Consider the following 22500-nt stretch of genomic DNA (forward strand, 5'->3'; position numbering starts at 1 on the left):
GAGTTAGGTAGTCTTGGGACGATACGGACTTTGTTCGTATGTGGGAACTCTACCTGGCGTTGCGGTGTATGATCGTAGCATGTATTCCCGCACGTGCTCTATCGGTTGTGGCCGATAGGTATGGCAGCAAGTCACCTTGAAGTAATTAACAGACGAAGTAGAACACGAATAAACGTATTGGAGATTGAATCGAGGGAATAAAAAATAGGGCAATGTGGAAAGTTAATTTAAGTGATGTTATGTGTACGTATACTGATAATATATATGTTATAGCTTTGAATATATATGTTTTATCTGCTAAGCTCACCCTATCTGCGTGTGTGTGGCGATGATCGTGTACGCGTACACGGGAGCAGATGCTGGTGATGCAGGTGGCTCAGGTGCAGCTTAGGCGTGGAGGGGATGAGTTGGGGAAACTTTTTACTTGTATTACTTGTTTTGGAAATATTTGTAAACCCGGATGGGTGACTTAATAACATTGGATTTTAATTATGTGATGGACGTTCTAAGTTTTATCAGCAATTAATAAAGTTTTAAATTTTCCCGCGTTTTGGGAAAATGAGGTATTATTAAACATGTTGTCTTAATTATTCCAATTATTTATTTATAAATTAGTAATATCCTGACGGGATGTTACATCTAGCATATTTTTTCACAATAGCAGGATCACTAAAACTTACTCCATTAAGCTCACCACCATAGAACTTAACAGTTACACCTACTTGTTCGACACTATATTTCGATTATGCTTTCGAAAAGGAACATCGGCTCTAACAATTTCGTCCCCATCTACTAAAACAACTGGAAATGTTTCAAAAAAAAAGTAGTCATACGACGTATAAAAAGCTTGTGTCCTTCTTTATCTCGAAAAATGGATGTCCTAACCAACCGACGGCTATTCCATCTCCATTGTCCATTGAATCAGCTCTAAATAACCCCCATTTTGCTGGATTATTTCCGATGTAATCATAAAAAGCTAATTTTAAGGAATTTTAGACCAAGCTTCTGATAAATTTTGATTTTTGGTAGCCCAGCACCAACTCTTCGATATATTTCTTGCTGGAAGTATCCCTGATCCCATTTATACCGAGTAGGACCAAATATTCAATGGGGGTTTTGCTGACCATACCACATAGTTCCAGCAACGACAAAAGCTGCAAAAAGAACAGCAGTAATACTGCTAGAAAGGACAATTTCAATATTCCCACACGTAATCCTTTATACAGACGTTGGGTGGACGCACACTTTGATGGAAAAGACCCGCTAATATGCCCAACGTTCCTGCCACAATATGATGAGAAGCTATCCTCCCGGAACAAAAGGATCAAAACTTCCACACCCACGCGGGATTTACGGATTGTATCCTTCCAATTAGTCCATAAGATCAGACACCCATATTCGGACCATACAATCTGTTACATGAAATGCGCCAAACCAAAACAAGCCACCCCTGCAAGAAATAAATTAATTCCAAAAATTTTGGCAAATCAAAGAAGGTTTTCCAGTACGTTCATCACAAAAGATTTCTAGATCCCAGTAACCCAATGCCAAATAGGCGCTAAAAAGCACAAGCCTGAAAACACTATATGTGCTCCGGCCACACCTTCGTAACTCCAAATACCCGGATTCGTTATAGCCCCTCCTGTGATATTCCAACCGCCCACGAATTAGTTATTCCTAAACGAGTCATGAGAGGTATAACGAACATACCCTGTCTCCATATTGGATCAAGAACAGGATCAGAGGGATCAAAAACTGCTAATTCATATAGAGCCATTGAACCGGCCCAACCAGCAACTAGAGTTGTGTGCATTATATGAATAGAAAACAAACGACCCGGATCATTTAAAACAACAGTATGAACACGATACCAAGGTAAACCCATGAAAAATACCCTTTCAACAAAAAATAGACACTATGTAACTTATCGCACTGGAAAAAAATGAATATAGCTTTTCAGTAGATTCTCTTGGAAAATGGAACAATCATATTTGTCAAATCAAAGAAACAGATTTATTCTATACCGGATAAGTAACAATACGCAATGGTGGGGAGACGAGAGGGGTTGACAACTTTCTCTATGACTATTTAAATAAGTAAATGTAGACATATTCGCTTATCACCCCAATGACCCATTTATAACAACTCGACTTTATTTAGTCTTCTTTTTTATAAAAAAAAGCAATATTAATATAAAATCAAGTAAATCTTTTTTAACATGATAAGCTAATTCTTACGTTTCCACACTAAAGTGAGATATATGACTTTATTATTTGTCCATTTTATGCCTATTGGTGTTCCAAGAGTACCCTTTCGAACCCCCGGGGATAAAGATGCATCTTGGGTTGATATATAGTGCGACTTGTCAGATATAGTAGGTTATATGGGATTTACCCGTTTTCTCCCCGATCGAGATATCCCGCTTTCACCCCAAAAGAGAATGATGAAATCATAAAGATAAAAAATGAGGAGCGTGAAGTGTAATGAAGTATTATTCAATCGATTTTTTCATTTTTAGATAAAATTTCCAGATTATTACTCGAAATTATGAATAATTTATGGTTGGCTTAATTGGACCAATAAAATCAAGTACCCGGGCTCTGTGTAGAAAAAACCAATTGGTAATATTTCTACGATCACTACTTCTATCATATCTTTATATTGTATTTTACAGAAAACATTAATAAATTCAGAAAAGGAAGAAGTTCTAACAAAAATACATAGTTTTGGGCTATTGTTTCTATATGTGCAAATCCAAATCGGGCAAATCTTTACTCAGAGTAGAAAGAAACCTAAAAGATTGAAAAAGTTCATTCAGAAATAAGAAAATTACAATGTGATTCAGCTTCGATCTCGGTGAAAGCAATACATCAATGAGAAGATAGTTCACTAATTAAGTATATTCTTCTTCTTTTTTAGTTCGAAGAAATCCATTAGAAAAAGATAAAGATTAAAATCGACACATTGATTCCTTTTTTGCTTATATAATTTTTGAAGAACTGTATGCATCAAAAGGTGCATGTACGACTTTTAAGGAAAAAATGGAATCCTAATCAATCGACTTTATTGAGAAAGATTATTTGTTTAGGTCAAGATGTTGATAGTGAAATATCTGAGCATAGAGAAAGAGAATAAAGAATTATCTCTGTTTATAAACTCTCCTGGGGGTGGGTAATACCTGGAATAATTATTTATGATACTATGCAATTTGTACAACCAGATGTACAGACAGTATGTCTGGGATTAGTTGCTTCAATGGGATCCTTTCTTTTGGGGCAGGAGGCACAATTACCAAATGTCTTGCATTTCCTCACGCTTGGCGCCAATGATTCTTTCTTTGAGAATATATAAAATAGATATCTATCTATCTATATATATTATACCTTCGCCATAAAAACCAAAGTAATAATAGCATGGTATTTTGAATTCCATATGCAATTTTTTTGAATCATTTAATTATATATAGAAAGAGTAGCATGAAAAGAGGGTATTTTCAATTTTACATGATCTATAAGAAACCTAGTTTCATTTTAGTGTCGCATACTCTTTTTTTTTCATACCAGAAAGCTTGTAACAATTTTTATTTGAATCAGAAGAAAACATAATATATGAAAAAAAAAGAAACTTTTGGATTGTTGAATACCAAAATGATATAAAAAACAACGGAACCATCGTAGTATTTAAAAATAGATTCAAAAAGATAAAAGAAAGTTGGTTATTCTATTGTTTATTATTTAAGGATCCGAATCCAAAAGACCTAGTAGATTTTGTACTTCTTTATTCTTTGATAGAAAAAAGAAATTTGTAAATGTAGAAACGAAATTCATCGAAGAAAATACTCTACTCTATCCATAGTGGAAAAAATGAATTGCATAGGTACAAAAGCCGTATGCATCAATACACAGAAAATGCTTGTATGGTTATTGAATATACTTTTTGCCCTTTATCTTATTTGTCTTTGTCCCTTTTCTGTTACCTTTATTTTGGGAATAAAGACAATCTTTAGCAATCTACCAATATAGTAAAAATAATTCTAAAAAGATTTATCAAGATAAGGGAAATACTACTTAAGTGATATAATCAGGGTAATGATCCACCAACCTGCTAGTTCTTTTTATGAGGCACAAGCGGGAGAATTTGTCCTGGAAGCGGAAGAGCTACTGAAATGCGTGAAACTATCACAAGGGTTTATGTACAAAGAATGGGAAAACCTTTATGGGTTATATCGGAAGACATGGAAAGGGATGTTTTTATGTCAGCAGCAGAAGCCCAAACTCATGGAATTGTAGATCTTGTAGCAGTTGAATAAAAAATTGGTGGCAAAGGTTATTCTAATTAAATATAGGATTGGAAATTTAATTGTTTACTCTTTCTTACTTTACATTTTAAAATAAAATCTCTCAGAGTTAATCTACTAATATACTATATATAATTAATATAGGCTATAAATAAGGAATATAGAATATATAAATAAGGAATATAGAATATAAGTAATTCACGGTTAGGATAGATATAAACCTGCTCATTATACAAAAATATAGATATATATAGTACGACTTACCATGCCAACTATGAAACAACTTATTAGAAACACAAGATAGCCAATCCGAAACATCACAAAATCCCCAGCTCTTCGGGGATGCCCTCAACATCGAGGAACGTGTACCAAGGTGTATGTGCGACTCGTTCAGCTTAAATACTAAGAAAAAACAAATTAAAATTTTCAGTATTGGTAATCAGTTAAGATAGTGTGAATGCAAAAACTACATTCACATTATCTTAACTTAATATATAATTCTTTTCTATATAATTATATAATTCTTACATTCTTCTATCTTGTATCAAATTTATGGTTTCGATTGGTGCAAAACCAATAATACAAATTTGCAATTTCATATGAGAAGGACTTTCCCATCGGTAACAAAAAAAGTTACCCGTTAAGCGGAGAAAATACTATTTCAATTAAAATAAAGTATGTCCTTAATGAATGTATTTTGATGGATTTTGTAAGAATGGAATAAGAGGGTCAGCTACCCAGCAAATTTTCATGATTAAATACCGTTACTATATAATTAGATTTCGTTGTGAAAAACCTACTTACTCAATATTGCATTAGTATAGCCACAAAGTGTGAACTGTACAAGTTAACAATAACATTCATTAAATGAATCAAAAATGAAAATAAAAAGGCTCCGGTGTATAGAGAGGACCTGGTCATTTCTAAAAAAATCATAGAAATGAAGGAACCCACAAATTCATTATCAAAATATGTGTCCTATTTCATTTACTATTTTTATTTTATTTGATATCTAGTATCTATACAATTTCTGATTTTGAGGTTAAATGTTTAATATAAAAAATCGTGGTTGGGGCGGTTATAGTAGCAAGAGCCGTTGGAATTTTTTTTATACATCGGAAGAATCCATTTTTGTTATTAATAGACTAGGAAGGAAAAAAGAATAACTAAAAAATTAAAAGCGGAGGACAAAAATTTGTTTATTCGTATCAAGTTTTTGCGGAGCTCATTCAAGACTTACGTGAACTATTACCCAACAGAAATTGAAAGCTTTAGTTTCAGCTCATCGGGATAGAGATAGGAAAAAAAGAGATTTTCATGGTTTATGGATTAGTCGAATAAATGCAGTAATTTGTGAGAATCAAAAAGTATCTTATATTTATAATAATTTAATTAATAGTCTATACACTAAGCAATTGCTTCTTAATCGTAAAATAGCTGCACAAATTGCCATATTAAAAGTGAATTATCTTTTTATGATTGTCGATAATATCATAAAAACTTAAAACACCTTATTTACTACAGGAAGGTATAGACTAGAAATTTGTTTATTTTGATAGCTTTATCATATGATAAAGCTATCAAAATAAACAACCATGCTTAAAAAATTATTCTTCGTTACCTATTATCTTTTTTATTCCAACAAAAAAATCAAATGGAATTATCCTAATTTGAACAAAACATCAATCCATGTTTAATTCAAATCTAAATTCAAATTGGATTTCGAATTTTGAATTTCTATTTTTTTTTCTTAAAGGAGTAATTTTAGCAGTCGACTCGCTTTTTTCTAATTTTTTTTCGTTATTGAGAAAAGGTAACGAAGATAAAATATGAGCTTGTTTTATAGCAATAGTAATTAATCGTTGTTGTTTTAAGGTCAATCTATTTACACGTCTAGATAATATTTTTCCTTGTTCACTAATAAATCAACAAATTAAACCCATGTTTTTATAATCAATTCAGTCCCCCGATTGAATCGGGGGCAAACGTCTACGAAAAGATCGCTTGGATTTAATAAAGAGTCGCTTAGATTTTTCCATAGTTTATTTATTCCTATTCCAAAAATAACATTGATTTCAAGAAATATAATTATAATAAAGGATTTGTTTTTCTTTCTTCTTTAGCATATGTTGTTATATAATGACGGGGACATCATTTTCTCAATTCCAATCGATTAGGCGTATTGTGTCGATTCTTGTTAGTAATCTATCTATAAATACCGCTTTAATCCTTATTTAGACTCTTTTTATCACAACCAGTACCTTCCAAAAGAACACTTACTCAGATATCTTTACCCTTGGACATGACCCTCCTTTGGGTTTTTAATTCACTTATAACTCTTTTCGGATTCGAATCTAAGAAAAGATGAAAACAACTAAGATAAGATAAAAAGAAGAATTCGAAAATTATGAAAGATTTCGTTCCAATTTAATTGAATCTAGTACAAAAAAGATAGTACAAAAAGAATACAAGAATCTGTAACTATTTCGTTCCAAATTGCCAGTATTTTCGTTTTTTTTAGGTATTTTTTATGATATTGTTGCCCAACCTATGGATTTCTGCTTTCACTTTCTCTTTCATAGGAATTGAATTAATAATTCAATTCCATTGAAGCCTGGACCAGATCCCGATCCCGAGTGTCACTCCGAATTTCAATGAGGCCAATTTAATCTTTCGTCTTTATCTTTCCTACAAAAGAAGAAGAGTAGGTTAATTACACATATTTAATATATAATTGGACTTTTCATCTTCTTCACCCCTTCCCGTGTCAATAACTAAAATTAAAAAAAGGGGAATATCAATGCATCTGGAAAAAAACGATTGATCTCTATCAATAGACTCGCCAAAGCCCGAACCATAAAGTACTTACTACTGGTGCCACGGAAAGATATGTTTTTAGATCTCGCATTTCAAATCCTCCTTTCTTTTTATTATTTAAGTATTTTTTTCTCTGTTGATATATATCAACAGAGAAAAATGTGGAAAACAAGACAAAGATTCTTTATAATAACACTATAAACAAATGGAAAACAAGACAAAGATTCTTTACAATGTCACGGGTTCAAATCCTGTCATCCCTAACCCTAACAATTACTTATTCCATGATATTCTTTATTCTATGATATTCCATATTCTATGAGATGAGCAATAAACCAGGAACTTGTGAAGACGAATTCCAATTGAACATACATACTGAATATCTATATGCAAAATGGATTTGGATCATATAATTTTATGAAAACAAAACGCTCTTAGTTCAGTTCGGCAGAACACGGGTCTCCAAAACCCGATGTCGTAGGTTCAAATCCTATAGAGCGTGATTCTAGTATTGTTCGCCTGATAATTACACTGAAATAATTGAACATTCAAAAGAAAGTTTGAATTTTATCCTTGTCGATTAGGATTAAACTAAATAAATAGGGAATCACAAAAAAAGAGACATTAATGAATCAAAGATCCAACTGATCACCTCGTCGGTATTGTAAATATGCAGTTACAAATAATCTAACCAAAGTAATAGGAATTAAACCTAACACGATTCCAAATAGAAAACTTCAATCATTTTTATGTGTTCGAAAAGTAAAAGAAAGGTAATATCTAGCCTTAAACATAAATCTGTATTGATCATAAATCTCAACGATCAAGAATTGTAAATTGACATAGTAAGGAATTCTAGAATGTCTTATACCAAAATTTACTATTCCTCTCAAAATTACAAATCAAATAAGTCGTATTTTACTAAGACCAATAAATAGAGACGAGGTTATAATTAAAACCGATAGTAAAAAACCAAAATAACTAGTGATAGTGGGCATATAGAAACTAAATGAAATATGTTCGTTCTTTTATACATATGTTTATAAAGCACTTCCCTAAATTTCCATTTTGAGAGAAAAAAGAAGATAAAAATCCTACTTGAAAGATACAATTCAAAATTGGCAATTCCTCAATAAATTCAATTATTAGAGATGAAAAAAAAAAAGAAATAGAGTAACATAATTTAGAAATAAATTCCTCATCTGTTACATCAACCCATTCTGTGATTTCAAATCAACAGACTTCTTAATTAACTCAGGAATTAAGTAAACTGATCTAAATAAAATATTTAGTATTATTCTATAAATATCCAATAGAATTCTGTTTATATTGGAAAAGAAAAGAAAAATTATGAATATTCAAACAAAGAATAATAACTTTGTTATTTCATTTTATTTCACTTTGAATTAATATAGAAGAAAATAGAAAAAAAGATCTTCAACAACCACAAAAAATATATTTATTGATTTGGCAATAATTGAATTATTAAAATAGAATATCTACTTTATGAATTATTAGAAACCCTTTTCTCATATTCCGATTTTAATGGATCTTTAGTTTCTAATCCAAAACTAATAATTTGAAATGTTAAGAACCTTCCTTTTATACTATTACTTTAAAAATTTTATATACCCAAACTTTGCAAAATGTTCTATCAGATTTTTGACTACATAGAGACAATCAATGAAAAAAGAAGAAAAAAAATCTAGTACTAAAATTTTACACTAATTGTGAAATTTCATTGCTCTGTTAGAAGAAGGATAGTTATACTGATTCGGTATACTCAAAAGACACCGTTGGTACAAAATGGACGATCTAACAAGGATTCTATTTCAGTAAATTTCGCCTTACTGATCTCGCCTTTTATGGACTCGATCCCCCCTTTTGACTGTACAAGAATATGTGGAGTTCAAGATGTTTGGAAGCACAGGAGAACGTTCTTTTGCTGATATTATTACTAGTATCCGATACTGGATTATTCATAGCATTACTATACCCTCCCTATTCATTGCAGGTTTGTTATTTGTTAGTACAGGTCTAGCTTACGATGGATTTGGAAGTCCTTGCCCAAACGAGTATTTTACAGAGAACCGACAAGGAATTCCATTAATAACTGGCCATTTTGATCCTTTGGAACAACTTGATGAATTTAGTAGATCTTTTTAGGAAGCTCCAATGACCATAGATAGGACCTATCCAATTTTACAGTACGATAGATAGTTGTTCACGGACTAGCGGTACCCACTGTTTCTTTTTTGGGATCAATATCAGCAATGCAGTTCATCCAACGATAAATTTAATTTGAATTATAGAGCTATGACACAATCAAACCTAAATGAACAAAATGTTGAATTGAATCGTACCAGTCTCTACTGGGGGTTATTACTTATTTTTGTACTTGCTGTTTTATTTTCAAATTATTTCTTCAATTAATTAGAAATAATAGAAGAAATAGGAATAGTCAATATAATATATATATATATATATATATATATATATATATATATATATTAAGAATTCTTTTATCCCATTCGGAAGGATATCATTTCATAATTATCTATGACTGTTTGTTAATGTATTTAGCATGACTGACTACGTGATTAAATGTGGAGGAAAATGGGATAAATGGCCGATACTACTGGAAGAATTCCTCTTTGGATAATAGGTATTGTAACTGGTATTACTGTGATCGGTTTAATTGGTATTTTCTTTTATGGTTCATATTCTGGATTAGGCTCATCTCTGTAGTAATCGTATTCTATTTGGGTTTGGAAATGAAAGTGTAAGAACTGAACAAGGATCCACTCTTTCTTTGACGAATGCAAGTGGATCCCACTTGAGTTCTTAAGAATTCTAATTTTTTTCATATAAATGACTACTTCTTCCGATGTTTCAAAAAATTCCATTTCATTCTTTTTCATTATTTTTTTATTTGTTCACTACATATTATTTATATACCATAAAAGATTATCTGGCAGAAAGATTTTAAGTTGGAAAAAAGAGAAACTAAGATATAGGATTTTTCAGGAAGGGATTCAAAAATAGTATTTTATTGATATTTTAGAATATTTCTATTTCAACACAAACAAGAAGGAATAAGAATGGACAAAGAAAAAAAAAGAAAAAACAAAGAATCCCCCTTAGAGTAACTTTCCATATTAGAATATATATATATATATATATATATATATATATATATATATATTCTATTATACATATATTATACAGAATATAATTACAAAAATTATCAAAAAATTGAGTTATTTTTACGAGTTTAATACGTTGATAAATACGCGGAACTAAAAATTCATTTCAAACAATTGAACCTTCTCAAATTGTTTCTTCTTAAGAACTAAAAAGATTTGTGCTAAAGTAATAGATGCCAAGAAGAATAAGAGACCTTGAACACGTAATGGATCTTGAAGTACTATTTCCACATCCCCCTGACCAAATCCACTGACATTAGGATTACTTGTTAATGGCTGATCAAATTGTTAGATTCACCTTCTGAAACAAGAAGTTCTGGTCCTGGAGGTATAATATCAATCACTTCACGCTCATCTAATGCATCTACTATAGTGATTTCGTATCCCCCTTTTTCTTTTTGTATGATTTTTTGACTATACCTGTTGTTGTAGCATTATAAACATTATTATTACTCTTGCTCCCGTCAAGATAAATATGGCCCTTTCCCCTGTTCTCGCCTACATATATAGGATATTTTAAGAAATGAATATCTCTTTTACTAGCCGGATCTGGGGCAAGAATAGGAAACATGATTTCATTATATTTCTGACCAAGAATAGGGCCTACTACAAGAATATTTTTTTTTTTGTAGGGCGATAGTTTTGAAAAGACATATTGCCTATCTTCTCTTTAATCTCAGGCGAAATACGATCGGGGGTGCCAATTCAAAACCTTCCGGTAAAATAAGAACATTCCCCACATTCAAAGTTCCCTTTTTACCATTAGCTAGAACTTGTTTCACTTGCATATCATAAGGAATTCGAACAACTGCTTCAAATACGATATCAGGAAGTACCGCTTGTGGAACCTCAATATCCACGGCCTTATTAGCTAAATGGCAATTGGCACAGACAATACGACCAGTTGCTTCTCGGGGATTTTCATAACCTTGATGTGCAAAAATTGGATATGCATTTGAAAAGGGTGCTCGAATTATTATATATATCATGACCGATATAGAAATGGATCGGGTAATCCCTTCCTTTATACAAGAAAAAGAATTTCTAGTTTGCATGGTCTAATCATTGATCTTGAAAATTTCTACAATAAGATTAGGTAGGTCACTCGCATAGTTCCGTATCCAAGGTGGGAACCCCATTTTTATTTAACTTTTTTTTAAAGAGGGGAAAAATAAAAATTATCTTTTTTAGATAAAAACTTGAAATTCACTGAAGTAAATCGGTTTTTCTGTCAATCATTCATTAAATGATAAATCACTACAAGTGATGGAGATATGCGATTTAAATAACGGAAAATCCAATATTTTAAAATTGTATCTAAAATGAATGGAAAAGTGGACACAAGACCAAATATAATTAGATCATTTTGAGCAAATCCAAAATCTTTATAACGAAGCCAAAAAGTAGTTCCCACCCATGGGTTGAATGGAATCCTATACATAAATCAGTTAATAAAAGAATAGAAAAAGCTTTTATTGTGTCACTTAAATTATATATAAATTCTCGAACCAAAGAGTTAATAAGAACAAGTTCTTGAGTACCAAGAATAGAATAACTGCTTAGAATAAAGAAACAAATTATATTTCTTAAATGTGAAAGAGATACACTAGTGAAAAAAGACTATAGATGTAAGATATAGAAGGGGAATGCTTTTTTTTTCACTTTTCGTCTTTAATGAACTTAACTTCATCTCTTTCGTCAACTCTATATGATAATAACTTTTCTATCAAGTATAAGCTTCATTACAAGTTATAGAGCTTCTAGATAAATCTAGATTGTATTTTATCATTTTTTTGACTTAAACTTCGGAAGTTAGCCTTTTGCCTTCTTTAATTGAGAAAAAAGAATACATAAATCGAATAAGAAATCAAAAGAATTCACAGTCAATTCCAATCCAATGAAGAAAAAAATATTGTTTCGAAAGGATATTAATTGCTAAGATTCGAAGAAAAAAGGATTCTTTTTAGAAATACACCAAGGAGCACTTCGAGTTATGACTATAATATTCAAATTTCGAAATCAAAAAATGTCCCATCTATAAAAATAAAAATTGAAATATTTTGAAAAAACAGTTTTTTTTTCAAAATATTTCAATCAGTACACTAAATAAATAGGACAATGCTGAAACTTTTTGTGCAATTTTATTTCTAGTTAAGTCCAATTTTCATCAATACAGAAGCGGTACACCTAAAAAAGAGCTAATTCGCCAGCTCTATTTGCAATTTCTAGTGGAGTCAAATTATCTTCAATATGAGTCAAGGGAATAAACCCATGTTCTATTGTTTCATATAAACGATACTCTCATAAGTAAGAGTACGAGTCAAAATACTTCTTTCTTGAACTCCTGTTATTATTCTGATAAATTTAATCTCGTTCATAGGTATTTTGAGAATAATTCGATGATTTTTTCCAGGAAATCCCCAATGAAGATAATTGGTCGTTCATAGGGATTGGTTGAATTTCAAATATTCAAATTTACCAATAGAATACGAAGACTTACTTCACATTTTGAATTGCACCGAAAAGACTACTCATCCCAAACAGGTTTACGTAAAATTTTGGGAAAATGGCAAAGATTACTATCTTATTTGTCAAAGAAAGATGGAATACGGTATAAAAAATTAATCAATCAGTTTAATATTCGACAGTCACAAATTCGTTAAATTGAAGAGTAATTTTCAATTATTCGATTTATTAGATCTTGAATTTGGATGAACTTTTTTTTTCAGCGATTCATAAAAGAATAAATTGAGGAAAAACCTATGAATATCTCAACGAAAAGAAAGGACTTCATGATAGTCAATATGAGGCCTCACCACCCATCAATGCACGGTGTTCTTAGACTTATTGTTACTCTAGATGGTGAGGATGTTATTGATTGTGAACCGATATTGGGTTATTTACACTGAGGAATGGAAAAAATAGCGGAAAACCGAACAATTATACAATATCTGCCTTATGTAACACGTTGGGACTATTTAGCTACAATGTTCACAGAAACAATAACTGTAAATGAACCAGAACAATTGGGAAATATTCAAGTACCTAAAAGAGCCAGCTATATCCGAGTAATAATGTTGGAGTTAAGCTGTATAGCTTCTAACCTACTATGGCTAGGACCTTTTATGGCAGATATTGGTGCACAAACACCTTTTTTCTATATTTTCAGAGAAAGAGAATTAATATATGATCTATTTGAAGCTGCCACAAGTATGAGAATGATGCATAATTTTTTTTGTATCCGAGGGGTAGCAACTGATCTACCTTATGGTTGGATAGATAAATGTTATGATTTTTGCGATTATTTTTTAACAAGTATTGCTGAATATCAAAAACTTATTATGCGAAATCCTATTTTTTTAGAACGGGTTAAGGGTGTCGGTGTTGTTGATGTAAAAGAAGTTATTAATTGGGGTTTATCAAGACCGATGCTTCGGGCTTCCGGAATACAATGGGATCTACGTAAAGTGGATAATTATGAATGTTACGAAGAATTTCATTGGGAAGTTCAATGGCAAAAAGAAGGAGATTCATTAGCTCGTTATTTAGTTCGAATTGGTGAAATGATAAAATCCATAAAAATTATTCAACAGGCTTTGGAAGGACTTCCCGGCGGTCCATATAAAAATTTAGAAATCCGCTGCTTTGATAGAGAAAAAGAGCCAGAATGGAATGAGTTTGAGTATCGATTTATTAGTAAAAAATCGTCTCCGAGTTTTGAATTGCGAAAACAAGAACTTTATGTAAGAGTTGAAGCCCCCAAGGGAGAATTAGGGATTTTTCTAATAGGGGATCAAAATGGTTTTCCTTGGAGATGGAAAATTCACTCGCCTGGTTTTATAAATTTGCACATTCTTCCTCAATTAGTTAAAAGAATGAAATTGGCCGATATTATGACAATACTAGGTAGCATAGATATTATTATGGGAGAAGTTGATCGTTGAAATGATAATTGATTTAATAGAAATACAAGATATACATTTTTTTTTCAGATTGCAATTTTTGAAAGAGATATATGGAATTCTTTGGGTATTTGTACCTATTTTTATTTTGATATTAGGAATTACTATAAGTGTACTAGCAATTGTATGGTTAGAAAGAGAAATATCTGCAGGAATACAACAGCTTATTGGACCTGAATACACCGGTCCTTTTGGAGTTCTTCAAGCTCTAGCAGACGAAACAAAATTACTTTTTAAAGAGAATCTTATTCCATCTAGAGGAGATATTCGTTTATTTAGTTTCGGCCCATCTATCTCAATCATATCCATTATAATAAGCTATTCAATAATTCCTTTTAGCTATAACTTTGTTTTATCTGATCTGAATATTGGTGTTTTTTTATGGATTGCTATTTCGAGTATTGTCCCCATTGGACTTCTTATGTCAGGATATGGGTCAAATAATAAATATTCCTTTTTGGGTGGTCTACGAGCAGCTGCTCAATCAATTAGTTATGAAATACCATTAACTTTATGTGTGTTATCGATATCTCTATGTGTGCTTCGTTGAGACATAAATTTTTTGATACTATTTCTTATAAACCTCTCCTTATATTTAAAGTACAAAATAAATCTATAAAGAATATATATATTCTTTTCGCATTTGGATTGAATAATTGAATCAGATAGTTATATGAGTGCAATAAAACAGCTTTTTTTGAATATAATTTATAGAAGACTCTATTACTTATAGAGAAAGTATGATGATTTGAAATTGCAGTAAAGATATCGAGTCTAATTTTCTATGTATAAGAATAAGGTGAAAAAATCAATGAAATTCTAGAATTAGATTCTATATATATTATATTCTATGTATAGAAGTGGTTATTTTTCCCAAGATTTGTTGATTAGTAATCCTGTCTTGAAGCGGACGCAAAAGACTAACCTTTTTCAAATTTTCAATATCATTTGTATGAATTAGAATACATATATTAACAAAATTAAAAAAAGGGATTAATATAATAAAAAATTAATGGATGGCTAGAAACACCAAAATACACAAAAGATTAGTAACATATATTTCTTTTTAAATTATCCAATTTATGTATAATATAAAAAGAATACTAATGGGGACTTGAAGTTGGTAGAAAAAATAAGGCAGTACTCCCCCAATTCCGATCTAGAGTGTACTTCCATCCATTGATTGAATAAATAACTATCAGGAACAAAATAATCCTTTTGAAGTCCCCTTTTGCTTGCACAAAAAGGAATAAGATAAGAGGTAAAAGTGATCTCCTTTTTCTTTTTGTCTTATATACTCCACATTTTTGGAGATAATCATAATTTAAAAAAAGAACATAGAATTATTTTTCAGAATCGAAAATGATGTGGGAGTTCTTGATAATTTTAAAAGAGTATTTTATGCAAAAATGAAATTAAGTTATTACTCAACAAATTTAATTTTGAATTTTTTAAAGGATAAGATCAATTCAGAAATACCTTTTGTATTTTTATTTATCTAAAGAAATTCAATAAATGTGCAAATGTTTTTATTTTTTAAATAAGTGTGTGTTCATTTAAAAAAAATTTTTAGAACAGACAGAATTCAATGGGTCTAATTCAGAACCGTTCGAGAAAATAGAATCTTATCTATCTTAGGGATATATCAAGGGAGAAATAATCGGCCGGGTTCTTATATTTTTTTAAGGCTTTAAAGGAGCCGTATGAGATGAAAATCTCATGTACGGTTCTGTAATAGAGATGGTAACAGTAATGTCATCACCGACTAGTATTATCTAACAGTTTAAGTACAGTTGATATAGTTGATGCACAATCCAAATATGGTTTTTGGGGATGGAATTTGTGGCGGCAACCTATGGGTTTCCTCGTTTTTCTAATCTCTTCCCTAGCAGAATGTGAAAGATTACCTTTTGATTTACCAGAAGCGGAAGAAGAACTAATAGCGGGTTATCAAACCGAATATTCCGGTATAAAATTTGATTTATTTTATGTTGCTTCCTATTTAAACCTATTTGTTTCTTCCTTATTTGTAATAGTTCTTTATTTTGGTGGTTCAAATTTCTCTATTCTGTACATCTTCGTTTCTAATTTTTTCAAATAAATAAAACATACATAGTTTTTGTAACGATAATTGGTATCTTTATTACACTAGTTAAAACTTATTTATTCATATTCGTTTCTATCACAAGAAGATGGACTTTGCCTAGGCTACGAATAGATCAATTATTAAATCTAGGGTGGAAGTTTCTTTTACCCATTTCTCTTGGTAATCTATTATTAACAACGTTGTCTCAACTGTTTTCACTGTAAAAAAAATGTGGACCTTCTATATTCAAAATTCAGAACTTGTTTTAAACAAGAGAAAGAAAAAAATATTCAAAGCTATTCACGATATGTTTCTTCTGGTAACTTAATTCATAAATTATAGTGAACAAATAATATGAGCTGCTAGATATATTGGTCAAGGTCTCATGATTACCTTATCTCACGCAAATAGGTTACCCGTAACTATTCAATATCCTTATGAAAAATAATCTCATTAGAACGTTTTCACTGTCGAATACATTTTGAATTTGATAAATGCATTGCTTGTGAAGTATGTGTTCGTGTCTGTCCTATAGATCTACCCATTGTTGATTGAAAACTAGAAACTGATATTCGAAAAAAACGGTTGCTTAATTACAGTATTGATTTTGGAATCTGTATATTTTGTGGTAACTATAGTGAGTATTGTCCAACAAATTGTTATCAATGACTGAAGAATATGAACTTTCAACTTATGATCGCCACGAATTGAATTATAATCTAATTCTTTGGGTCGTTTACCAGTATCAGTAATTGATGATTATACAATTCGAACAATTCAAATAAAATGATTTCAAATTCTTCACAAAAATAATTGAATTTCTCTATATATAGAATAAAAAAATATTCTTTTTTTTTGAAATGACTCTTTGGCATAAAGAAAAGAATGAAATTACATTGATTCTATAACAACTGTACCTAATAACAATTCACATATCTTATCTTAGGATTTGGTGAATTTCTATGCACAGATAATTTTCGTACTTAACAAGTTTTTTCCTGGTCATATCAATAAGGTCATGAAATTTCTATTTATCTTTTATTTTACATATAATGGATTTGTCCGAATCGCTACATGATTTTATTTTAATCTTTCTTGGATCAGGTCTCATATTAGGAAGTCTAGGAGTAGTATTCTTTACGAATCCGATTTTTTCTGCTTTTTCATTGGGATTAGTACTTGTTTGTGTATCTTTATTCTATATTTTATCAAACTCCCATTTCGTAGTTGCCTCACAACTACTTATTTACGTAGGCGCTATAAATGTTTTAACAATATTTGTTGTGATGTTTATGAATGGTTCGGACTATTACCAGAATTTTCGTGTTTGGACTGTTGGGGATGGAATTACTTTGATGGTTTGTACCGGTATCTTTCTTTCACAAATAACTACTATTCTAGAGACATCATGGCACAAAATTATTTGGACGACAAGACCCAATCAGATTTTAGAGCAAGATTTGATAAGTACTAGTCAACAAATTGGAATTCATTTATCGAGAAATTTTTTCTTCCATTTGAACTAATTTCAATAATTCTTTTAGTTGCTTTAATAGGTGCAATTTTTTTTGGCTCGCCAATAATAAAGTTTTTGAACTAATAAAATAATATAAATTACATTTTGTTAGAATTTATTACATTTCTTATTTGTTGAATTATATGTTAACGAAAAAGAATATTTATTTATAAAGTATAAAATCTTTTTGCAAATACTTGATTTTATTTTAGACTTATTATGTTAGGCAATAAAATCTGTTGAATTCATATTCAGATCGAAATGAATAACAATTGAAAAGGAGTTGGTCAATGATATTTGAGCATACACTTGTTTTGAGTGCTTATTTATTTTCTATAGGTATCTATGGATTGATCACGAGCCAAATATGGTTAGAGCCCTTATGTATCTTAACTTATATTAAATGTAATTAATATAAATCTCGTAACCTTTTCTGATTTTTTGGATAGGCGACAACTAAAAGGAAATATTTTTTCAATTTTTGTTATATCTGTTGTAGCCGCTGAAGCAGCTATCGGACCAACTATTGTTTCCTCAATATATCGTAATAGAAAATCAACCCGTATCAATCAATCAAATTTGTTGAATAAATGGTATTATTCATAAAAAAAAAGTCTAATTTTGAATAGTATGTACTATATAATCCATTCAAATTAGCATAAATGATATATCCTTTTTAATCATGTTTACGAAAACAAAGATAAGAAATCAAAGTATCTTGGTTCTAATCTCTTATTAGTTATTAATCTATAAATATATTTTTAGTAGCAAAATTATTATAAATCATTGATTCATCTGGTATATATATATATATATATAAATATATATATATATATATATATATATATCATATATAGATATATATAATTGGTTACCAATTTACTAGATTGAAAATGTTGAATTTTTATGTTCAAGGATTATGTTCCAATGCCACTTTCAGTAAAGATTTATGATACATGTATAGGATGTACTCAATGTGTACGAGCCTGCCCAACAGATGTATTAGAAATGATACCTTGGGACGAATGTAAAGCTAAACAAATTGCTTTTGCCCCAAGAACAGGGGACTATGTTGGTTGTAAGAGGTGTGAATCCGCCTGTCCGACGGATTTCTTAAGTGTTAAAGTTTATTTATTGCATGAAACAACTTGAAGCATGGGTCTAGCTTATTGATACGTTTCAAAAAGAACCACATACAAGTACTTTTTTTTACTGGAAAAAACCCGGGCTCAAAATAAAAAAATATTTTGAGCCCGGGTTTTTGTAGTCTAAGTATATCTTATTTTTATCACAAATTATTTTCCTTGGTTAACAACAGTTGTAGTTTTGCCAATAGTCGGAGGTTCTTTAATTGTCTTATTTCCCCATAAAGGAAATAAGACAATTAAATGGTATACTTATTGTATATGTTTCATAGATCTCCTTCTAATAACCTATTTATTTTGTTATGATTTGGAATTAGATGATCCACTAATCCAATTGATAGAAAATTATAAATGGATCCATTTTTTTGACTTTTACTACAGATTCGGAATAGATCGACTCTCTCTAGGACCCCTTTTATTAACGGGATTTATCACTACGTTAGCTACGTTATCAGCTCAATCAGTTACTCGAGAATCTAAATTATTCTATTTTCTAATGTTAGCAATGTATAGTGGTCAACTAGGAACATTTTCTTCTTAAGACATTTTACTTTTTTTCATCATGTGGGAATTAGAATTAATTCCCGTTTATCTACTTTTATCTATGTGGGGTGGAAAAAAACGTTTGTATTCAGCTACAAAGTTTATTTTGTACACTGCGGGAAATTCTGTTTTTTTTATTACTGGGAATTATTGGTATAGGTTTCTATAGTTCTAATGAACCAACATTAAATTTTGAATCATTAACTAATCAATCATATCCTGTGGCACTGGATATTATCTTCTATATGGGATTTCTTATTGCTTTTGCTATCAAATCACCAATTATACCCTTACATACATGGTTACCTAATACCCATGGAGAGGCGCATTACAGCACTTGTATGCTTTTAGCCGAAATATTATTAAAAATGGGAGCATATGGGTTGGTTCGAATTAATATGGAATTATTATCTCGCGCTCATTCTATATTTTGTCCCTGGTAATGTTATTAGGTTCCATTCAAATAATCTATGCAACTTCAACATCTCTTGGTCAACGCAACATAAAAAAAGAATAGCTTATTCCTCGGTCTCTCATATGGGTTTCTTAATTTTAGGAATTGGTTCTATAAGCGAGACAGGGCTGAATGAGGCTATTTTACAAATAATCTCTCACGGATTTATTGGTGCTGCCCTTTTTTTCTTGGCGGGAACTAGTTATGATAGACTACGTCTTCTTTATCTCGATGAAATGGGTGGAATGGCTATCCCAATGCCAAAAATATTCACGATTTTCACTACCTTATCGATGGCTTCTCTTGCATTACCGGGCATGAGCGGTTTTGTTGCAGAATTTAAAGTATTATTGGGAATAATTACCAATCAAAAATATCTTTTCATCACAAAAATACTCATAACTTTTGTAACTGCAATTGGAATGCTATTAACTCCTATTTATTTATTATCTATCTTATGTCAAATGTTTTATGGATACAAGCTTTTTAATAAACAAAATTTTTATTTTTTGATTCGAGGCCACGAGAATTATTTATTTCAATTTCTATCCTTATACTTGTAATAAGTATTGGCATTTATCCAGATTTTATTTTTTCATTTTCGGCTGACAAGGTTGAAGCTATTCTCTCTCATTTTTTATAGATAGTTTTTGGGAATAAATGAAAAAGAAAAAAATAGAAATCAATCTGATGCACAATAAAAAAATGGATTTCTTTTTGTATTTTCTTAATTACATAAAAATGAAATTGAATTCTAATTGAATATTTTTGTTGTTTGTGAGAACCCCTTGAATCAATATTACATTACTTGATTCAATGGGGTCTTAATCATTTTATTGGGAGTTTTTTTTTCTTATTCTATAGAATGTTCCCAATATTTGTGAATTTTTTTTGAATTAATTAGGTGTAAATGAACCATAACTATGTAGTCCTATTCCTAAAAGATTTATTCCTAAATAACATATCCAAATTATAAGAAAGCCCATGGAGGCCACTATTGAAGAATTTCTATATTCCAATTTTTTTTCTAGTATGTAAATAAATTGCAAAAATAGTCCAAGTAATAAAAGCCCAAGTTTCCTTTGGATCCCAATTTCAATATGATCCCCATGCCTCATTAGCCCATACTGCTCCAGATATATTACCTATTGTTAAAAAGATAAAACCTAGACTAATAGTACGGTAACCCCAACGATCCAATTGTTGAATAAATTGATATTTATAATAATTTCTATATAACGAATAAAACGGAAAAGGATTTTGTTGTAAAATATTCTTTTTATCATTCGTATTCATATATTTGATTTCAGCAAAAGAAAAGGATTCATTAAAAAAAACAAAGTCTTGCTTTTACCAAGAATTTGTATGAGTTCTTGAAATGTAATGACTAAAATAGCCACTGATATTAATGATTCACATAAAAGATTATATAACCCAATATCATCATACTTACGTGCATCATTAACCAATGGGACTGTAAAGCAGGCACTAATTTTAAGGATTCATGCATTATGGTTAAAAGACCCGAAGTAGCAAAGTCTTGGGTAAAAGAATACTTGGTGTTATTATTGTATTGAAATAGTCATTTTTTTTTTGAAGCAAAGAGCCATATAAAAGATAGAAAAAGTCATGAACTAAATATTAAAGATTCATATAAATTACTAAATGGTAAATGGCCTGAAAAAAATCCAATGAGTAACTAACAATCCTGTGATACAGAAAAAGGTTACTATCATGCCTTTTTTGAACAAATTGTATAATCCTATGATTTCATTGCCTAATAATAAGGTTATCAAATGAATTGAAATTAAAATAGATACGACCAAAAAGGATATATGAGTTAATATATGCTCTAAAGTGGAAAATACCATATAGAATGAAAAAATAGAAATACTTGGAATAGAAATAATAATTCTTTATAGGAACTTTTTTTAGAAGATAAGATGCCGCTACTCAGACTCGAACCGAGATGCTCTAGCACTGCTTCCTAAGAGCAACGTGTCTACCAATTTCACCATAGCGACTTACTCTAAACCATAATAACCCAATTTTAGTAATTGTCGAGATTCAAAGAATCAATTAAAACACAATATTTGTTTACTAAACATTCAATAAAATAATTTTAAAGAATTCTATTAGAATCTATTAAATATTGAATGTAAATATCATAATATAGAATGTAAATATCCTAAATTCATAACTGAATCTTATATTCTATATAAATTTTATATTCATATTTTTGTATTTAAAAAAGCTTTTAATCCTGTAAAATATCCCTTCTTTTTCCATAAAGTGTTCCAAATAAGTTTTTTTGATATAGACGTGCGCTTTTTTGGAACTGCCATAGAATTAGTATAGTTTTTTATTGTTATAGAATTTTATGTGAAAGACATTTTGCGGTAAATTAAAATTAAGTTTATCTCTAATTAGACATATATTTTATATATTTGAATTTCCATTTTTTTTATTATATT

General features: G+C 30.3%; 1 non-coding gene across 1 annotated transcript; it reads left to right on the forward strand.

Moving 5' to 3' along the window:
* The first annotated feature begins 7542 nt into the window (after positions 1 to 7542).
* On the forward strand, positions 7543 to 7616 carry TRNAW-CCA. The gene has a single exon. It is a non-coding gene; the product is annotated as a tRNA-Trp (tRNA).
* Positions 7617 to 22500: the final 14884 nt, after the last annotated feature.

Source organism: Vigna unguiculata, unplaced genomic scaffold (genome assembly GCF_004118075.2).
Source record: "Vigna unguiculata cultivar IT97K-499-35 unplaced genomic scaffold, ASM411807v1 contig_474, whole genome shotgun sequence".
Taxonomy (NCBI): domain Eukaryota; kingdom Viridiplantae; phylum Streptophyta; class Magnoliopsida; order Fabales; family Fabaceae; genus Vigna; species Vigna unguiculata.